The 20,411-nt window shown below is 44.9% G+C and overlaps 1 long non-coding RNA gene across 3 annotated transcripts; it reads right to left on the reverse strand.

Moving 5' to 3' along the window:
* Positions 1–1,222: 1,222 nt before the first annotated feature.
* LOC120747142 lies at positions 1,223–17,694 on the reverse strand. 3 transcript variants are annotated; one of them, XR_005699054.1, is made up of 3 exons: positions 16,423–17,107; positions 1,967–4,451; positions 1,223–1,861 (listed from the first exon to the last, which is right to left on the reverse strand). It is a non-coding gene; the product is annotated as an uncharacterized LOC120747142 (long non-coding RNA). The 3 variants fall into 3 exon arrangements; XR_005699052.1 differs by having other exon boundaries at positions 1,223–4,451; positions 16,423–17,694; XR_005699053.1 differs by lacking the exon at positions 16,423–17,107 and adding an exon at positions 6,047–6,854 and having other exon boundaries at positions 1,223–4,451.
* Between the last annotated feature and the right edge of the window lie 2,717 nt (positions 17,695–20,411).

The raw sequence follows: 20,411 nt of genomic DNA on the forward strand, positions 1-20,411 counted from the left end.
GAGCGGTGACTTGCAGGTTTGATGTTACGTAGCAGCGAGCTGACCGCTGGCGTCGTTTGTTTCCATGAGGCCCGAGGAACGGAAGGAGCTAAAGCTTTGTAGAACAGATGTTCCTGCTCAGCTTTAAACCAAATTACCCAGCCGCGCTCGCAGCCATGGGCCAGAACCACACAGACGCTGATTGAATGGCGAAGGGGGCAAGAAAAGTAGATCAGGCTCAATAAAGCAGCCACATCATGAAATCTGGTCAGCCTTTGAGGCCTGAAGATAAAAGGGATATTGACATTGCTATGGAGACTAAGAGGAGAGCTGGCGGCTTCGGTCTGGGTGCCGGAGACTTCCTGTGTGTTTTCATGTTTTTCATTTTGAAGCAGCCGTTTTAACTCGCTTTAATTCAGACGGAAAGTTGAACCTGGACTGATGTGAAATGTAAAAAGCCTGGAAGCTGTAACAGAAGATGAGCTAAAATGTAAACTATTGTTTTTACAGCATGTTATTTATTAAGTCAACTTTACATTTAAATTGTGTTTCCTGAGACGGCGAAATCAAGAATCTCTCCTCTGTTTAAAAGCTCGGTACTGTTTAAAAATGATTACTGACGGCGTTTGTATTCACAACCTAAACACAGCATTGAATCACTAAAGGTGGATTCATTCACAGGCCTCGGTGAGCACTAACACATCTCTGCTTCAGGCGTGCGACTCATGGCTCCACCACAGAAATAACATTTCTGACCCTCTGACTGAATCAGCAGACACGTTCGTGTGACTTCTGGCACTCGCTACGCCGTCACGACGATGGAAAATGTTGCGTGGGACAGATGTGGCTCAAATGTCAGGACACACCTGACATCTGGACCACATAAGGTGAAGCTGTGGCTTATGTGACACAGCTACACTCACCCCGAGTCCAGCCCATGAGTCAAGGCCATATGTGGCTCTTAAGCGAGCAGCAGATGTGGTCTGCTTTCGGCCCGCTGCTTTCTGGGAGCTGTGAGTGGTGGAGGTGCGGTGTGGGTTAATGCTGGCATGGCAATTTGATGAGGAAGAAGAACGAGTGGGAGACTCAGCAGCGTAAGATTAAGGCCGGGTGTCAACAAAAATAATATCTGTGCTGAAGTGGCAAAAAGTTCCTCCAACAACCGCTTGAGGCTGAAAAGAAACTCAAATGTCTCACAGCCTGATACAAGACCAGCTGTATTTTTTATGATCTACACTTTTAAGCTTTAAAGGCATGCATTACTGAGGGAAGGCCTGCTCTGACTGACAGGTCGACGCTGACACAGGAGGCTGGAGCCAGAGGCATTAGCACCGTGTTTGTGGTGTCGGTGCTTTGCTGTGCTGAAGCCCATACTGCACTTTTTATGCTTGTGTTATATTTGTACGTTACTCAGGACTAAGTAGCAGATATCCATGTGATGCTATCATCAGCTAATAACTTAAAAATTCGCCATCTTGCTAGAATTTGGTCACTTTTCTCTCTATAAAACCCAACGTGGTTAAAATGCTCAGAAGCATCAGCGTGACTATGATATCTTTCATATTCACAGTCATTCAGAAATACTTTTGATCCAAACATCGTGCGTCTTTTTTATTTTCTTTGTTTTAAAAACTCTGTAATTATCTTCCATTAACCTCTTCTTGTCATCCGTTAGGCTTAGGTCTCGCCTCGTCTCCTTCCCGATTGCCGCTATTGTCTCCGTCTTTGTTCTTTCCTGCTGCAACATGCTTTTTGTTCCCGGGGATAAGCGATGTTATCTTTTGACACTGAATAGAAATAAAGCAATGCCAGAATTCTTTCTCAGGCTCATTTAAACTTTATTGCATTCAATCAGTGCTGGGTTTGTGCTGGAACGAAACACCTGCAACATCAGAATAAATCATGCATTAAATGAACATGCTGACATTTAGAAGAATGCACTTCATGCACCATTTCTACTCAACACTTTGTTCAATTGAACACTTACACAAATCATAGCCAACTTGTCAGTGGTACCACCTGGCTGAAACAATGCCCTGAAGTCGGCATCACCGATAGAGAGAAACCCCTCTCTAACCTTTTCACTGGGTAATCTCCTCCAGGTCTGAATGGAACATTTATCTGCAGAAATTTCAAGTAATGGAAACATAATTTTATGGCGGCAGCCAGGATCAGTGGAGGTGCCGGATAAGAGCAAATTCATCACGCTTACTGATGAGCTTCCACTTTCCTCTGGTTATGAAATTTTCAAGCACTTTTCCTTTTGTGGCTCCAAGTTGCACACACTCCCATTCGCTCACAATGTGGGGCTGCTGGTTGAAATCCATTACACAGACATAGCAGACATTTCACTGGGATTAGCTCACAATGAGCCCTAGTCTCAGTCTGGCCTTTGACGGCACAGACAGAGAGACGACACAGGTGAAGCTCGAGGGGCGTGTCCGCAGGCGTCTCAGGAGGAGAATGCAGGAGAAAGATGAAGGTTGAACAGAACAACAGGATTGGGTTCATTAGTATGTACGAGTATTCACAAACACCTACCCATCGACTCGTGAAACATTTACACGTCGACGAAGGAAAGCACAGTCGTCTAAGTCGGGACGCACTTCCACGGAGACGTCAAGCTTCAGTCTGACAGGTTTGGGGACTCTGGTTTGGATTTCATCACCGCCTTTGACTCGAGGCGAGCATCACGTCAGTTTGACACAGCAACCAACAACAGCTGAATCTCGGTCTCGCTGCTGTCGCTCGAAGCTGTCGCATGTCTGTAGGCTCCACTCCTGTTCCTGCTGAACTGAGCCAGTTTTCAGGTATAACACTGATACCAGTTCAGTAGGCACAGGAGGGCAAAGCCCAGAAACAACTGAGTGCTGCAGCTTATTTTTGCTCACATCATTGCAGCATGCAGCGTTAGAACAGCAGCACCAAGTTCGGGGTGAATTACGCAGCAATAGGCAAATTTACTGCAGTCACGCAGCTCACAGTGAGCAGTGGGAGAATTTGTGATCACTTAAGACACTTTTATTTCAGGAAAAAGGGGTTTTACTTCTTAGTTTGCACTGGTGTTAATTTGCTAAAAATCCACCCAAGAAAAATTAAGCGACAGCTCAGACCAACATGAAATCAATCAGCTAGTTTATCGTAGGAAAAGCTGGGAGACTTTCAGCTAAGGGTGATAAAGTGTGGGAAGGTTAGTGCTAAACACTGGCACTGACGTCCTAAGCTCCCTCAGTCGGACGTGAAGTGGCACGCCCAGGTACAGTTGACATTTAGCACCACATTCCTAATCCAGATGCAATCTGAGGCATTTGCAAGAACACATTAAACCTGGGTCACATGGCCTCGCTCAAACAATTTCAAATATATTTGGCATGCACCATGATTCTTGCCAGATGTTAGAGGTAAGAAGACAGTTGTTGCTGCAGGCAAATGAAGAAACAGTACAGCTTGTCTCACCTCTGGACCATATTGCACAAGCACGCTGCCTTTGGTCCACAGAAGCAGGTGAGCCCACATTAGAGCCGTGAGCCGAGCTTCTCCCTTTTCCCACCTAATCTCCCCCCCCTTCTCCTCCCTCCTTCTTTCCTCATATCCGAGATCATCAGGTTCTTTCCATTCAGCGGAACAAATCCCCCAACGTCGAATCCACTATTTCACCTCAGGCACTGAACTTAGCCACTGTGAACAACACATAGCAGGGATCAATGCTCACCAATTAGCTAAGCTCTGTGCCTTTAGCAAGTAGGTGGCAGGCTTTCGAGGGACCAGAGCCTCACGCAGACCTTTACGTGACTGCTCACCGGTAAAGTTGGTGGCTTTAGCGCCTGCGGTGCTTCGGATGTTGAGGTTCGCTTTCGTGTTTCGGAGCGTGCTGCCGGTGTAGGATCAGGGCCGCTTCCCTGTGTGTTTAAATCTAAAATCCGAGAGCTGAAACGTGAGCTGACTCCAAAAGTTAGTTCTATCACGTAAAGCTGCACGGCCCTCACGTGCATTTACATCAACTTCCTGTCGTATTTGAAAGACGAGACGTGTGAAGAGTTTGAATTTCAGACAGCTGCACGTTTAACGGCAGCCTCGTGAGCGTTTTGACACTTTCTGTGCTATGTCACAGCTCTCCTTGTGAGAAGTCTGCTGAGAGTTGATCGCCGTATCTAACTTCACCCATATTTGACTCCATAGCAACATCCAGCATCAGAAATCAACTGAAGCCAATCAGAGCAGCTAGGACGGCTACACAAAAGCAACCCGCGATGGAAACAGTGCGGTGGGTCACCGGCTGAGCTGTGAAGGAGTGGAAATCCCTGGCAATGTGATTTTTGTTTCTCTTTGTGCATCAAATCACGGTGCCAGGAACCCTCCCCACCACAGCCGAGATAGAGAGGCTGCATCCGCCCTCCCCTGCCCTTTGTAAGGTTACGTCCTCGTGGGCTCCAGATGCCTTTTTCCCACAGCAGCTGTGAAGCACCTGTGACCTAAAAGAAAGGTGGAGAAAGGAAAAAAGAAGATTTGAGATACTCCTGGGGAATAAAAGCTGTATATCAGAGCTTGAACTGATCTGATAATCTGTGATTCGCTTCATCTCGCTTTTGTAACCCTGGAGTGACAGATGATGCAGCTTATCTGTGACAAAGAAATAAAGATTACATTTGCGGGGTGAGAGGAATGACTCTGCAGACTTTTTGCTGCACAGATCAGCAGGAAGCCGCAGATGTGGAGACTAGTCGGAACATGCAGAGCCAGCTACCTGGTCAGTTTGTTTAAAGGAACTGGAGGGCAAAAATAAAACATCGCTTGTTTGAAATGGCAAAGGCAGCGCAGAGCGTTTGGTCCTCCTGGAGTCAGTATACACACCGTGAAATGTCAGCTCAGGATAACAGGCACCAGAAGGAAATCTGCTCCTTTTTAAACAGAACAACAACAAGTACAGCAAAGGGACTCGGTTCTGCTTTGTGTCCAATTAAACTGGAGGGTTTGGTCCCCCCCCCAAGTGCAGATTACGAGACACAGGAGAAGAAAGAAGAAAAAAGTTTTTTTGTCTTGTTTTTTTAACATTTTTTTTATTATTCTTGCAAAATGATAACGTCACCGTGTATTATTATCCTTTGTTGTTCTTGTTTATGCTGTTTTTCAGGGAAAATTCCAGGCCCACCCTGGTGGGGAAGAAATAATGACAGGATTGTTGAGCAGCACTGAGGGGGAGGTTAGGGCAGAGTCTCAACAGTTTCGCCTTTATTGCTTTTCGTACGTCGCCGCCGTCTCCTCTCCCTCAGTTTTAGAGCCGAAACCATGGAGACTTTTCTCCATCATGCTAATCCAGATCAGATGAGCGATATAACCCAATTGTCTCATGCTCATTCCCTTTGTTAGCTGGATGAGAAGCTTGAAGCCACTCCTTGTGTCTGATTGTTAACTCTCAGGCTAAAGAAAGCAGCGAGTTCACGGAGAGGCATTTCTAAGCCTCGCTGATTAACGTGTTATGGCTGGTTTGTTAAATCTCACTTTTACGGTCAGAACACATCTTGGCAACTTCTTGGAGTACCTGGTGGGTGAAAGGGTGAGCCACAAAAAGAAAAATAGTCCAACACAGGTACATAAAAGACACTTGCTGTGCCTCAAATTGTGTACCATTATGTGCGCACACTGCAAGCACAGCTGCACAAAGGTCACCACAAGAACCTGTGTGGTTTACCCGTAACGATCCAAAGCCTGAGTGTGGAACAGTGCACACTTCACACCTTCAACAGTTGCCGTCCAATTAATTTTCTCAGGGAGAAAATTCTCGGAAATTTCTCCCTCACAGTAGGCGGACTGTTGAGGGACTGCTGGGTTTTTTAAACGCAGGTTTTCTTTTACCCAGTGATGACAAATGATGATAGCACCACGCCAACCACTTTCTCCCACCACAGGGACACGACACGATAGGTTAACGCAGCTGATGAAAAGAGATTGTTTAACCAGGAGTTTCACTTCCTGGTTAAATGGACGTTTAAGTAAAAGCAGGTAAGCAGAACTCGAATGTGTAATGGAGACAAAAAGCTGAAGAAGTAAGAAACAGAGTAAAACTTACCAATAAAGTGACTGATCAGACCAAAAGAGACACGCGGGGGAAAGAAACACTGACAAATTAAGTAATTCGTTACTCTGAAATAACTAAATAAACAAGCGATGAGTCAAAAGAAATAAAAAAGTAAATCATTACAGTCTCTAATTCTTCCTGCACTCAAAAGTGGAACATGTTTTACTCAGTCCTGCTAGGCGACCCACCCAAACCCCGACCGCCTCCGGTAAACCAAGAAAAAAGTGTTACCAAAGTTACCAATCAAGGTGCTTTCAACTAATAAACACAAGTATGTTAAATGAAATCACATGCCACTGGTGCATGAGGTTACTGTTTGTTTGGCATGGAGTATGGAGACAAACTGTTCTGTGTAGAGGAGGCGGGGTCAGACACTCAGCAAGCTGTAAATCTTTGCAAAACACCCGCAGTCAGATGCTGCAATCGCCGTTTAGATAAGGGCACAAGCTGCAGTGTTTGATTGGAGATGATGATAACCTGCACTGCTGAGTACACATTGTGTAATATAAGTCTCAGTATGAGACACAATGAAAGCAGAATGAGAGACAGAGCCTCGGACACTTTCTCTACATTTAAGATCAGGCACGCCATCACAGGCTCAGGCTGCGGAGTGATTCCCATGATGCACTGCGTTTCTTCACTCTGCGTTCATACGTCACCACTGTATTTAATCAGTAATAATTATTCAACTTTACCCGAAACTGGTCGCAGCAGATGGCCCCGCCCCTCCCTGAGCCTGGTTCTGCTGGAGGTTTCTTCCTGTTAAAAGGGAGTTTTTCCTTCCCACTGTCACCAAAGTGCCTGCTCATAGGAGGGGGGTGTGATTGTTGGGGTTTCTTCCTGATATTGTAGGCTCTTTATGTTAGAATATAAAGCACCTTCAGGTGAGTTTTGTGAGTTTGTGCTACATAAATAAATAAATAAATAAATGATGAGCCCACAGGCAGGGCTGGACTGGGACAAAAGATCAGCCCGAGCATTTTGACTAGTGACCGGCCCACCATGGTGTTAAAGCCATAAAGCCTTTATAATAAACTTAAACCTACACCATCCTCCCTATTCTGGTATTCTAAACAGTACTTAGCAAAAATATAAAACAACCTAATTTATAATTACATATACCTCACTAATAGGGTTGCCAACTCCCAGCAAAAAAAGAAAAGAAAAAAAATAGGGAACCACTCCCCCACCCTCTGCCTCGAGATGCTTAACTGACAAAAATGTTTTTAATTTAATGCACGTATAAAACAAATGCAAAGAAATCGATTATTTTTCTCCAGTAATTAAATAGATTCAACATCTTTCTTCAGCAGAATCGCAGCCTGCACAGATGGTACCTTCCCAAAGGAAAGAATACTATAACTTACTAGGATATATACTAGACTTAATATTTACTGAATACACTCAGTAAATTTTTCATTTTACATCAGATAAAAACTTTGGTTGTAAGATTCAGATAATTATTTAACAAAAGCGAGACATTTTAAATGAGAATAAGAAAGTACTTCTTTGTGCCCCCCTCTCCCTGTTAATGCCCTACCTGCCCCCCTGGCAACACTTTGCTAGATCCGCCCCTGCACAGTTACCAGCTGTCAGCTACTTAGAAAAGGATCCTGGTGTTATTTGTCTCTCAGAAACAGTTCATAACTTCAACTTATTCATGTCACCTAAAAGGTAAACCTGTTTCTCCATCACAGCTCTGATGATCCAGTAAGGACATCTCCTGGTTTCATCTTCATGTTTCCCTCTCACCACATATCCAAACAGACATCATGACCAGCAGCTTTACAGCTGTGGCTCCAGCAAACATCAGCTGATACTAGAAATTAATATTAAATAAATGCTAACAACAGCTGATCAAGCTTAAACGTGCTGCTGTTGTTTAGCGCGACATCCGCTGGTTTCCTCTTTCTGGCGCAGAGAGAAAAGCCGATCAGCTGATCATTGATCAGTTTCATGATTGAATTTCACCTCAACTTTAAAGTTCGACCTCCTCGGCTGTAATTGGTCCAGCCCAGAGTCGACCATGACCAACTGGCCAATCCACCGCCTGTTCATTTATACCGTTAAAAAAAAAGAAAAGAAATAAAACACCATCGGCCCATAAAAACGAAAAATCACGAGCAGGCCGCCCGATGGCCAGTCCAGCCCTGCACAGGTCACTTGGGAATGCCACGTTTCATGGGAACAGTTTTGAACTTTAAAACATGAATGTAGTTTTTTAGCACTTTGTACTTGTTTTAATGGCTCAGCCTAACCAGAGGTTAAAAATATCTGCGCCACAAGTCTCAGAATGACCCCACGGCTAACAAAAGACATTACAGGACCCCAAAGGCCTCTGTACACATTTTTAAAAATGGCCTGCGGAGCCCGAGTACACGCTGTGCAGCTAACGAAGGCGTGTCGAATCCTTCCAGACAGAGAAATATGTCTGCCCTGTCAGGCAGAGTTAACACTCTGCCCCTCCCTGCTAAGGAATCATGAATAAATATGTTTGTCGAGCTTGTGAGACGTTGAACATAAAGTTGTGCTTCACTGAACAGTAAAGTGGAATGAGGGATTGCCTTTCTGCACGTGCGTGCGCGCGCGCCGTTCATTTGCATGCATGAGCTGCAGCGCGTCTGTGTGTGTCTGCGTGCATCTGTGTGTGTCTGCGTGCATCTGTGTGAGAGAAAAGGAGAAAACAGTGAGTGCAAGTGAATGAAGGGAGTGGTCACGTCCTCTAACAAATGTGAGTCACGGTTTGTTTGCGGGGTGTGAAGCTCGAATTGTGAGAATAGCTGTCGACGTTACTGTCAGCTTTAAATTACTGGTGATATATTTTCTGACAAGCGGGCCGAATCACAGGGTGGCACGCGGAAGTTAGACGCGATAATGGTGAAAATAAAATGTCACCTCAAAAATAATCATTAGAAGGTGCTCAAAAACAGCTGCTTTCCATCGTCGTTGTTGTGTAAATGTCATGCCTCCACGTTGTGTGAGTGTCCACAAACATAATTCACAGCCTCAAGTAGCTTCTCGTTGTGCGTGAGGCTGGAGGTGTGAACCAGTCACCGCATTTAGAAAGCGCAAGGTGTGCACTCTCAGCCGAACAAACTGACCTCATTCACGCAGTTTAGACGATCTGCTTGTTGGGCGAAAGGCTGAAGGAGGCAACGCTGAGCTCGAGAGCCAGGTGAGGACACACACACACACACACTTTATCTATAACATGCAGACATGAAAAAATCCACAGCATCTGCTAAAAACAATCACTTTGTTGTGTAATTCTACTCTGTCGTTTGGCTTTGTTTTTGCAGGGGAGATGTCGTGATGCATGTGGTGACCAAAGGTGTAAGTTTCACACGTGAACGCTGAGCTGACGTCACCCAGCATCTCACACGCTTGGTGCCGCTGTCATCTGTCAGCCTTCTCTTATAAAACGCAGCCAAAGTGCTGAGAGCGAAACATGGAAACAAGAAAGAAAGAATCGTGTGAGAAAGTGCAGCGTCGGATATCGCTGTTTCTTTCAGCATAGTGGTGACTTTATTCATAATTAGACTTACATTTGCCCCTTTATTAGAAACGTTCTTCAGGTCCATATCGACATGGTTGGAAAAAGATTTCTTGATTCCATGTTTTGAATCTCTAATTCAACCACTTCTCTATTGAGATCTGGTGAATGTGGAGGGCGTTAGCGTGCACTGAACTCATGTCCTGTTCATGAATCCAGGTTAAAATGACCTGAGTCTTGTGAAAAGGCATGTTGTCCAGTAGAAGAAGGGATAAAGATGGTCAGCAACAATACTCAGGAAGGCTCTGGCATTTAAACAATGCTCACTTTTCACCATGAGACTCGAACTGCTAGAAAAAAGTTTTTAAAAGTGCCTGAAAATATCCCAGTGTGGTCTTCTGCTGCTGTAGCCCATCTGCTTCGTGGCAATACTCTTCTTCGTGTCTTGGTTGTCACTTGTGGTTATTTGAGTTACTGTCGCCTTTCTTTGGCCTTGAAGCAGTCTGGACATTCTTCTGTCTCTGACTCCAGGAAGGTCTTTTTACCCAGAGAGCTACGACCGTCCTCCATGAACCCTCCAGACGTTTGTGTGGGGAAATCGCAGCAGATCATCAAACACTCAAACCAGCCCGTCTGACACCAACGACTGTTCCAAGTCACTTTTTTCCCTCATTCTGACGCTCAGTCTACAAATTCCTGAGCTGCTGCCGTGTGATTGGCTGATTAGATATTTCTTAACAAGCAGCTGAACAGCTTTAAATTTTGACTGTCTGTCATTTCATTTTGCAAACAGCTTCAAACTGCCAGTTTCCTTATCGTGTAACACAAGTAGCATCTGCAACAATCCAGCACCATGTGGTGGACGACCAAGCAAATAAAATGCTGGACAGAAGGCCAGTAACTGACATTTTCTGAAAAGACTGCCTGCATAATCACCTTTACCGAGTACTCGGTGACTTCATTCTTCCTCTTAGAGCTTTTTTAATTCAGCCACACAACATGAACTGAATGGGGTCGTTTTAGACCAGTCATGCAGTCGTGCACTTACAGTTTCTCCCAGGACTCTTCAATCTGCGCTCTCTACAGATTAACTAACCTTTGCATAAGTGTTGAAGACATATTTTAGCAGCCCATCTGCAGACAGGCTTCCCAAGCATTGCTCAGGCTCTAATGGCTGCGGTGTGTTGGGATGCTTCATGTTACAAAGCTTTCTCTATACAAACAAATAAAACAGATTGCATTAGAAACGTTTTGGTTTATGGATGCCATACAGTCAGGCTCAAGCTCCACCCTTGCTCCTTTTGATGCAGCAGTCTATAATATGACTGTTGTCTCCACTAAGCTATGATTAAAGTGCGTGCTGTGTGCCCCCCCCCATCTAAAACTTGTGCAACTTTACAGAACTGACGACCACGCCGAGCTCACTCAGTCACAGATTTCAGCTTCTTTTTTCGTTTCCTCACACGACTTCACGTGTGAGCAACCAAGAGAAACGCCGCCATTGTCTTCAAGGAGCGCCTTGACCTAAATATGTATCACTGTCAGCATATTGAAACGATGCCGCTGCTCCCGCCTTTCGACAACATTGAGACGAAGCTTTTCACCCTCTCCTTTCAAGTGTCGCTGTTTGGAACAAATACTTGTAATCTGACATGTTACACTTCCTTTCAAGTATGCCTCTGCTTTAGAGGTGTCGGTAACTTTCCTCGTTTTACTCAGGAACTGGTCAACGTCGCTGAGCAAAGCAGCTTCGGGCTGTGAAATCTTTCCAAAGGTTTTTTCCCGTCTTTAAAAGAAACGGTGTCGTTTTTTGTGTACAAACAAGAGCCACATCCTGTGAACGCCTCTGAGGAAAGATCGCTGTTATTCTTGCGTTTCAACACCTATCGCAACTTGTCCTTCTCAGTAACCGCTGGCTTTTAGTCTCCACCACCATTATCTCCAACCCCTTTTTACATATAGGACACAGCTGACAGGTAACCCCCCCTCCGAGCTCAACCAATCTATCGTCTGTAGGTAACTAAAGACCCCACGGGCATTAAAAAGTCATTACCAGTGTTCGTTGGGTCTGGGCTTCATTATTTAGCTCATTAGATCACTCATTCTCAATAAACCAGCCCTCACATGTGACTGATGAAAGGAGCAGACATCAAGCTGGAGCTTTTTCACATGTCCCATTAACAATAATCCACTTTGCATAGCGTTAATGCAATTTGGCAGAGATGTAATTTCATGCAAAATCAATCACTACCGACATTTTCTTGGAAAAGCAACAAAAAAGGACAGAGACTAAACAGATTTGGGAGTTATACGTTAAAAAGTACCTGGTGCTAAAGCACATGAGTGCTGTCTTTAAAGAGGAGCTCACTCACCTCATAAGAACACAGCAGAAATGAAAAAGACAAAAGATCTGGTCCTCTGCTCTGAAAGGAACATGATCGATTATAATGCATGAACGGAAATGGCACGGCTGCATTAAAGCCTCTCTGAATCTGATAGTAGTAGCTATTTCAGCTATTAGCTAATAGCTGTGGCTGCACTGATAACATTTTGACTGGAAGGGAAAGACTCTCAGCAAGAACCTGAGAGGAGCTGAAGCCTGGGGGAGGCATCGGTGCAAACTGAGACAAAAAATGACGCACAAATGATGGCACAGTGTGGTGCTCGAGGAAGAAGAGAGGCCAGGTGACGCAGCACTCGGGGAGATAAACGCAGACATTAGATTGCCGGGTTCGTCTGAGGACGGCGGGATTTATCATCGCTGCAATTAATAAAGCTAACTCTAATAAAGCCTCTTACTGCTCCGAGCTAAACCACTCACTATTTTAATTTGTGCCACACCCTAGAAGTGGTCTCGCTGTACTTTTAGACAGCTCGAAGAATAAAATCCTGACCTAGCTGCTTGTGAGACTGCGAAGGAGGCTTGGGAGCGAGCCCCGACTGACTACTGAGATGCATCCGTCAGCATGGCGTGTGAGAAGGCCAGGAGGAGTTGGCGTGTTTGGATTGTGACCTCTGTAACCGACAAGCTCCCTCCCACTCCAAGCATGCGATCCCTCCACAAACCGAGGCCTGTTTTTCCACCACACATGGCTTCAATTGGAGGTTACTGCTGCCGCTGCTGCTGCGTCTGCAGCTCTGAAAAAAAAAACAGCAGCAGCAGCAGCAGCAGCCAGGCATAGCACAACAAAACTGATTATGAAATCAGTGACCAGCAAACAAATGGAGCTGGCGCTGTCGCCAAGTCGTTTGGCAGAAGAGGAAATGGCTGAATTGATATTTTGAAAAGTCTTTGTCAGTTTGTGCACAAGCTTTTAAGCACGCGTGTGCGCGCTGATGTATCCGCGCTGATGTGCTTGTGTGCAAACAGGCCTGCATTTAAAGTCTCGCTCCAGCGCCAACAAGGCAAGCTGTTTACTACTTGGTTGGTCATAAAATGTAAATATGCATCAGTCGGAGCGCTATCAAAGGCTCCTTCATTTGGTTCCTGGCTAAGATGGCTTTGGATGTGCGCTGTAATTGCCTCGGTTCAGACAGAAATTCTCTGTGGTGGCGAACGGCCGCGCTGAAAGAGCTGAGGGAAACCATGCTGTCCTGTACGTTCTAAAATTCTGCAGTTGATCTGAGGGGAAGCAGCGGGCACACAAAGTGCAGGGAAACCATCAGAGAAGAGAGAAGGACCATGTGGCTGCACACACGGACACACACACACGTGCACAACAAACTACTGTGGAATCACACCAGAGTGCATTTGCAGGGGAAAACACACCACACGCACACACGCACACACGCGTGTTCCCACTCCCACACAGACTCTATCAAACGACAACAAAATTAGCAGCTGAGCCCAAATAACAAACATCTGCTCATTGTTCAGCAGACAACGCCCATGTCAACATCTGCCTCGAGCAGGAATCTGAGCTGTTCGGCCTTTTTCGAGTTACAGCGTCGCCGTCTAAGACCTCAAAGGCAAGTCTGGCTACCAAGCGGCCACCTTTGTAACACCCCCTGGGGAGTTACCAGCTAACCAGGCCAGGCCGATGTTCAAGTAAAGAGCAGGAACAACGGTAAAGCTGCATGCATAACACACACATAGACGCTTGTTTGAATGTAATAAAAATGGTTAAAAGGTCGGTGACTTGGCCTAATATAAGGTTATACAACGTTTAGCCTAGTTTTTGATGATTCACAGCAATAACTTCATTTTATGGCTCAATCCCAACAATCATCTCTGACGCGTCTCTGCGTCATCCCATCAGAGCACTTTAACAAATACTAATTCATGCTATGGATACATTAAGCCAAGAGTTGTCATTCAAGGCAATCGGACGGCGTTTACTTGATGTTTCTAGTGAAATATTTGGAACAATACAGCATAGAAATATGGTCCAAATGTTGCCAGGAGCCGTGGATCGTTCAGACTTCTCTGTCCTTATTCTGGCAGTGAGTCACAAACCGAGCTCAGAGGCAGAGACGAGAGGATAATGCGCCGATTGCATTTTTCTAAAAATCTCAGTCCCGATTATTTTGCGTGTAATTTCAGTTCAAGTGGTTTCTCCTAATTTCCTGCTGCTCAAACGTTAAGTGAGCACTTACACATCTGCTCACACATCTGACTCCGATGAATGAAAATATTTACTGACACGTTTGTCTGTGGAGATGAAAGTCAGGTAATGAGTTTGAAGGCCGGATTTAAAATCACACACATACAAATTATATGTATAGTATACAAACAGCTGTTAAAGGTGGCTGCTCAGAGTAAACATGGCCTAACATCACAAAGAGGCGATAACCTCAATATGGTAATCTCAGGGCACAGCTATGGCAGTGACGAGGGAAGCCCCACCCCTTTATTGTTCACGATCTTTTGTTTCTGAGGTGCAACCAATCAGAAGAAAGTTGGCATAAAAGGAGGGCGGGTCTTAGAAAAAGAGGAGCTGAAACCTGTTTGAGTCGACAGACTTTACAAAGAAAGGAAGCAAGAAGGAGAGGGCTGAAAAGTGAAGCCAAGGTGGGAACTGAGCGACCGCGTCGGTTTCAAAAAGCGTATAAAAGTCTGCAGACTTCAACTTTCCTGCTGGGTTTATGAGCTCAGCCGCTCATTTTGGTCAGAATGAATAAAACGTTGAGGTCATTTGGTCAGTTTTAGTCCTGCTTTAGAAAGTTTTATTCAGGGAACATGCGCTGCCTTACAACGTCTGACTGACAAGTCATTAGCAAATGAGCGTGCGGTTTCATTGTCAGTCCCGCCCCTCGCTCATCACATCTGGTTTCAAAACAACAAGATGATGATGGTGAAAACAATCTCAAGGCTCCAGAAACCAGCGGGTGACATCACGGTAGCTACGTCCATCTTTTCTAGCGGCTATGCCTGAGGAGGAGGAGGAACAGGGCCCAGAATAATCAGGATGACTCTAATGGTTTCCAAGAAATGATGAGCTGTGAATAAGAGCAGGTTCCCCTTTAAGTCCTTTAATTTAACCGTGCGGCGCCGTCGCATGTAAAAATAAAACGTCTGCATCTTGATTGTGTCTGACCGGGTTTAGGTCACGCAGGGCTTTAAGAGTTAACTCTTTTGCAACAACACAGCTGGCCTGATACATTTCCAACGTTTGGCTTTCATAAAGCAGATCGTGTTTCCGGGCGGAGGGGGTGAGAAATCTGTAATATCTGTAATATTTGGTGTGAGATCATTTTCCCAGACATTTCTATTTTTTAAGTGTTTTTTTTCTCCCAGATGTTCATTTATCCGGGTTGTTATATTCTGTTTCGTGCTGGGCAGGTGGCTCTGTGTTGCTCACTTGGTTTGGATAAATAGTCGCTGGTTTTATACTGGAGGGCTGATGAGAGCTGCGAGACTCAATTATACGCCTCAGCTGGGCAGGAAAACAAAACTAATGGCACAAAGTCACAAAAAGATGCTTACAGCTGCAGAGTCGGGTATTAATTCATGCTCCGATTAACGTTGCGAGTGCTCCATTAACTTTAAACTCTATTCATTTCTTTTCTATTAGCTCGATCAACCATAAAGAACTTAAGACAATATCGCACATATATACTGCAGAATTTAATTTAAATACTATACATTTCCATTTAAACAGCTTCTCTGAGCACGTTAGCCTTGCCCTTGTGTAACATGCCTCTTGCACATGGGAACAACTGACTGATTTAGCAGACCCAGATAAAGCCTTGGAGCAGGTTCAAATATTTGAACTATTTGTCCAAAAATGTTCTGTGCACTTGGCTTTAGGGATAGTTTATCAAATCAAACTCCTTCTCCAAATAGTGCTGAGATTATGGCGTTGTACAAAACCCCCCTCAGTCATGAGTTTTCTGAGAAAAAGTGCTGTTACAGCAGCCTGAAGTCATGCAGGTGTGTGTGTGTGTCTGCACGCAGGTATGTGTGAAATATCTGTTCTTCTCTTTGCAGGGATCAAAAATAAAACCCAGGTTTATTCAACTTTTATAAAAGCCTTTATTGATTTAGCATCACAAAATCCACAGTGTTGCGCTTTAAAGTAGCCTCGACTAAAGGGAGACGATAGTTTCCATTTAAGCCGAAACAAGCAGCCAGATTAAACCGCCCGTGTGAGATCTCTCCAGCTGAAAAACCAACTACTTGTTTGTCACACAGACAGATGCACCGTCTTCCCTAAAAGATCAAACGGTGGCAGGATAAACGCCGTAACATCACACCGATGGCTTTGATCAAACGTGTTATCTCGCGTTTGTGAAAAGTCAGCTGCCAAAGGAAGATGCATGGAAGGAAAAACACAAAGAGAGCGCAACTAATATCATTTGGAAAAGGAGCACCGAAGTCACGGAAGGAAGACAAAAAGTGTGTGAGAGACAGAGAGGGGTGTTTGCCACTCACCATGCCCACAGGTCCGCTCTGGCTACATGGCAAGTCTGAGTCACCTCAGAGTTCAGATGAGGGTATGCACTAAGAGTTGACTCTTTGGGAAGGACCCCACTGACCGATTCCCCGGCTGACTAACTAACCCTCTGACTGGCTAATGACTGACTAGACAACTGCATCGCTGCCTGACCGACAGCCAGGCGGTGCCAGCGAGGTCCAGTCACTGCTCGGCGGTGAAATCCTCAGAGCCCGGCTCTCCCTCTTGAGATCTCGCCCCCAAAGCTGTCCTGTCCTGTCATGTCCTCCTCCGTCCAGGGGCCGGTTCCCCGAGCTCGACGGCCCAGCCAGGAGCAGCGAGAGTGGGGGAAATGAAGATCTCTCCTCGTTCCCACAGTCAGCCAGGAGAGGAGAGGAGATCGCTCTGTTCCCATAGAGGTCAGATTTGGAGTTAACACACCCGGCCAGCTGGTTGGTAACTGCTGCCTGCCTGCTACTGGAGTTGTCTCCCTCCCCCTCTCTCCCTCTGTCTCTCCTCCCTGCAAACCTGATAAATCACTCTGGAGACACAGCAAGAACAGCGAGCCACTCAGCCGCTCACACACACACAGTCAGGAGTTACAGTAGAGAGAGACTTTCAACCATTGTCCCAGGAGATCCATATGAGAGTCTGGAGGCAGAGCTGCCAGATCTCCTCCTTCCTCCCCTCCCTCCATTCTCCCCTCCCTCCCTGCCTCTCCTCTTACATTCCCCTCTCTAGTTTTTTTCTTTTTACAGCCTCCGCTGAGACGCTCTTATTGTGTGGCAATTGCATTAGCCTTTAGTGAGCGATGTATGGCTTTTAGTGTCTAATGCAATGTTGTGTCTCCCCTTCTTTATCTCTCTGCTTATCTTTCTCCCCTCTCTCTCTCCTTCTCCGTCTCTCGCCCAAGTGTCTATCACTTTGACATGTACACGTATGCATAGACACCTCCTCTCCTTCCTTCTTTGCAGCCTTTCCTTCTTCCTCTGTGAGTTATCCCTTAAAGGGACACAGTCTTTCTTTCCTTCCTTTTTCCTCACACAGGTGCTTGGGTACTCTGAGGGAGTCCAGGTGCAGGATTATGTTTCTGGAAGCTGAGAGGCATCGATTGTGTTTCTCTGTTTGCCTTGCGATTGTCTCCAATGTTTACCCGCTATTACGGGACTAATGGTCTAATGTGCCTTTGCAGGAGATAAGTCTGTTGAATCAATGAAACAGCAATGGGCAGAAAAGCCATTTAACCACTTATGGTCGCAAACATTAAGAAGCAAATTTTCACAAATTCTAAAGGAAAGATCAGATGAGTTGTTACCACTCATTTCACTCGATAATGGGACTATGCTAAGTCATTTTATTTAAAAATGAAGTCAATTACTGTGCTTTGATGGCATGCGTACAGTCTACAGTGTGAAAATGTGAGTTCTTTAGACCACGTTTTTAAAAAAATCCGTTATAGACTGCTGCTTTGAAGCCAGATATGAAGATGCTTGAACGACAGGGTTGTGAGGCTTTGCAACTGAAATCAACTTGTTACACACACCTACACACCGGCCCAGCAACGATGGTTTGATGTCAGGCCTCTCCTCTTGCATACGGGACTATTTCTTCTCTTGGGAATGGACCAGTTCATGTGTAGGGCCTTGAGCACTCAAAGATCTTTATGTAGCACGTCTTATGCATGCATTTAAATAAGCACTTTCTATCTCTAATTGCGCGCTCTGAACGAACGCAACTAAAACGAACCTTTGCTGCACATCCAGGGATCAAACCACCAAATTTCAGATTAGTGGCCACATCCACAGGAGATGCCAACTTGCCTGCTAACTGCTCTCTGAGCGAATCTGTGCAAAGTGTGACTTAGACAGTCCTTCCCTTAGCTTTTAAAGTAATGCTTGTTTACCGCTGTAGGCGATGCCTCCATAGTGTAGTGGTTCCTGGTTTGAGTCCAGCTGCAGACAGAAAGTCCCTTTGGGGCTGTGTTAAAAACCGTACATGTAAACAATTGCAACTTAGATTTAACAGTATGTGTAATATATTTCCTAAATTTGTGCTGTTCTGTTTATTGCCGTTGGGAACCTCCAAACAAAAGAAAAAGAAAAGGTAGCACTTTCTTTTACAGCTGGATAATAAAGGGGTAATAGTCGGGTAACAAGTGGGAAACAAGAGCGTGAATACCTGTGGTAATTTGTTGCATTTGCATTTTGCAGCTCTGTCTTGTGCTTATTACAAAGAAGCTACCACAGGTAATTGAGTGGTAATAACTTAGATATTACCACATTATTACATTCTTGTTTCTGCCTTGTTACCCTGCTATTACCACTTTATTACAGAGCTGTATTTCCACATTTTTACCCCCAGTTTTGTGGCACTTATTATCCAATTACAGTGTAATATTACTCAACTGTAACCACTGTTCCTAGCATGATATTACTTGGATATTACTTTTGCAAAATGGTAAATGGACTGATTCTTATATAGCGCTTTTCTACTCATACACACCCACTCATACAAGCACTTCTAAACGTAAGTGCAAATTAATCTGAACACATCGGAGGGCAACTTGGGGTTAGTATCTTGCCCAAGGATATTTGACATGCAGACTGGGGAAGGAGGACCGAACCACCAACCTTCCAATCAGTAGCTGATCTGCTCTTCCACCTGAGCCACAGCCACCCCCTTGCATAGTAATAACTTAGATATTACCACATTATTACGCTCTCGTTTCCACCTTGTTACCCAACTATTACCCCTTTATTATCAAGCTGTAATAGAAAGTGCTACCAGAGAAAACAAAGCTTTTCATTGGTTGAGAGGGAAAGATTTAACAACTAGCCAACTCTAAACCAAAGTTTACTTTGTCCACCTAAATCAATGTGTAATGTGTAATTAATCTCCGATTTTGTAACTTAGAATCATGGAAAAAATGAACGACCTCCACTTATAGTCCAGGCATCTCTGTGTCCAACCCAGTAAATCACTCTGTCAGCTCAGCCGGCGGAGGGTCGGCAGTGTTTCATCAGCAGGCACGATGCAGCAGTTTGGGACGTGGCCTTTCAGTCTGACACCGCAGAGTGACAGGAGGCCCTGCAGATCTTGTAAGTAGAAAGTCACGACTTTTATCCCCAAAACAGTGAGTCCAAAACAACTTTCCTGTCCTTATTGAAGTGTTTTACAGCACAGTCACTGCCATAAAAAGTAAGTTTTGATAAAATAGTTCAACTTTGTTAAAACGTAGAATTTAATGCCACTGAGAAGAAGATATAAGGAACACGTTTTGTATAAAATGCAGCAAGGACATACTAATGATGCCCCTCCGAGCTGGAAGCAGCTTGCAGTGGCTCCAACTGCTCCCTGTGTAAATCTAAAATGATTAGAGGGCAGCAGCAAAGATTAGACAGTATTTCAGAGGGTATTACGTGTCCAGACATAACATTTATTAATTAAACTCTTGTGTTCCCTTTGAAGTTAGATAATATCTTACAGCAGCAGTTTGGAGGACGAGAACAGCCCCTGCAATGTTCTCCTGTTTCCTACAATAACTCACAATTTCATACTTTATCAGTGCAATCTGTCATTTCACTGCACAAAATTAGACTCCAGAGTTTGGGGGTTTTCAGTCCTCACTTTTCTAAGTGCTGACCTAATAGCAGAGGAGGATACCGGTGCACTCTGTTTCTCCAAATGGCGTTTTCTGCGACAGTCACTCAAAATTACATAAAGACATATGTTCTTATTTACCTCCAGCTGTACCTCGCTGTCCACACATTGCCACTTTATTTGCACAGGCCTCGCACAACAATTTGGTTTGTGGTTCGTAAAGCTGTTCGAGTGCGCGCCACCAATGTTCTGACTCAAGCTGTCACAGACTGATGTTTTTAGCCTTTATTGGGATAGGACAGGAAAACTAGGAAGACACTCATGGAATTGCCTCAGGACACAATCAAACCTGTGCTTCTGGATCAGCGAGCTATACCAGCACCTGGAG

This window comes from Simochromis diagramma, unplaced genomic scaffold, assembly GCF_900408965.1.
Source record: "Simochromis diagramma unplaced genomic scaffold, fSimDia1.1 OVJJ01000419.1, whole genome shotgun sequence".
Taxonomy (NCBI): Eukaryota; Metazoa; Chordata; class Actinopteri; order Cichliformes; family Cichlidae; genus Simochromis; species Simochromis diagramma.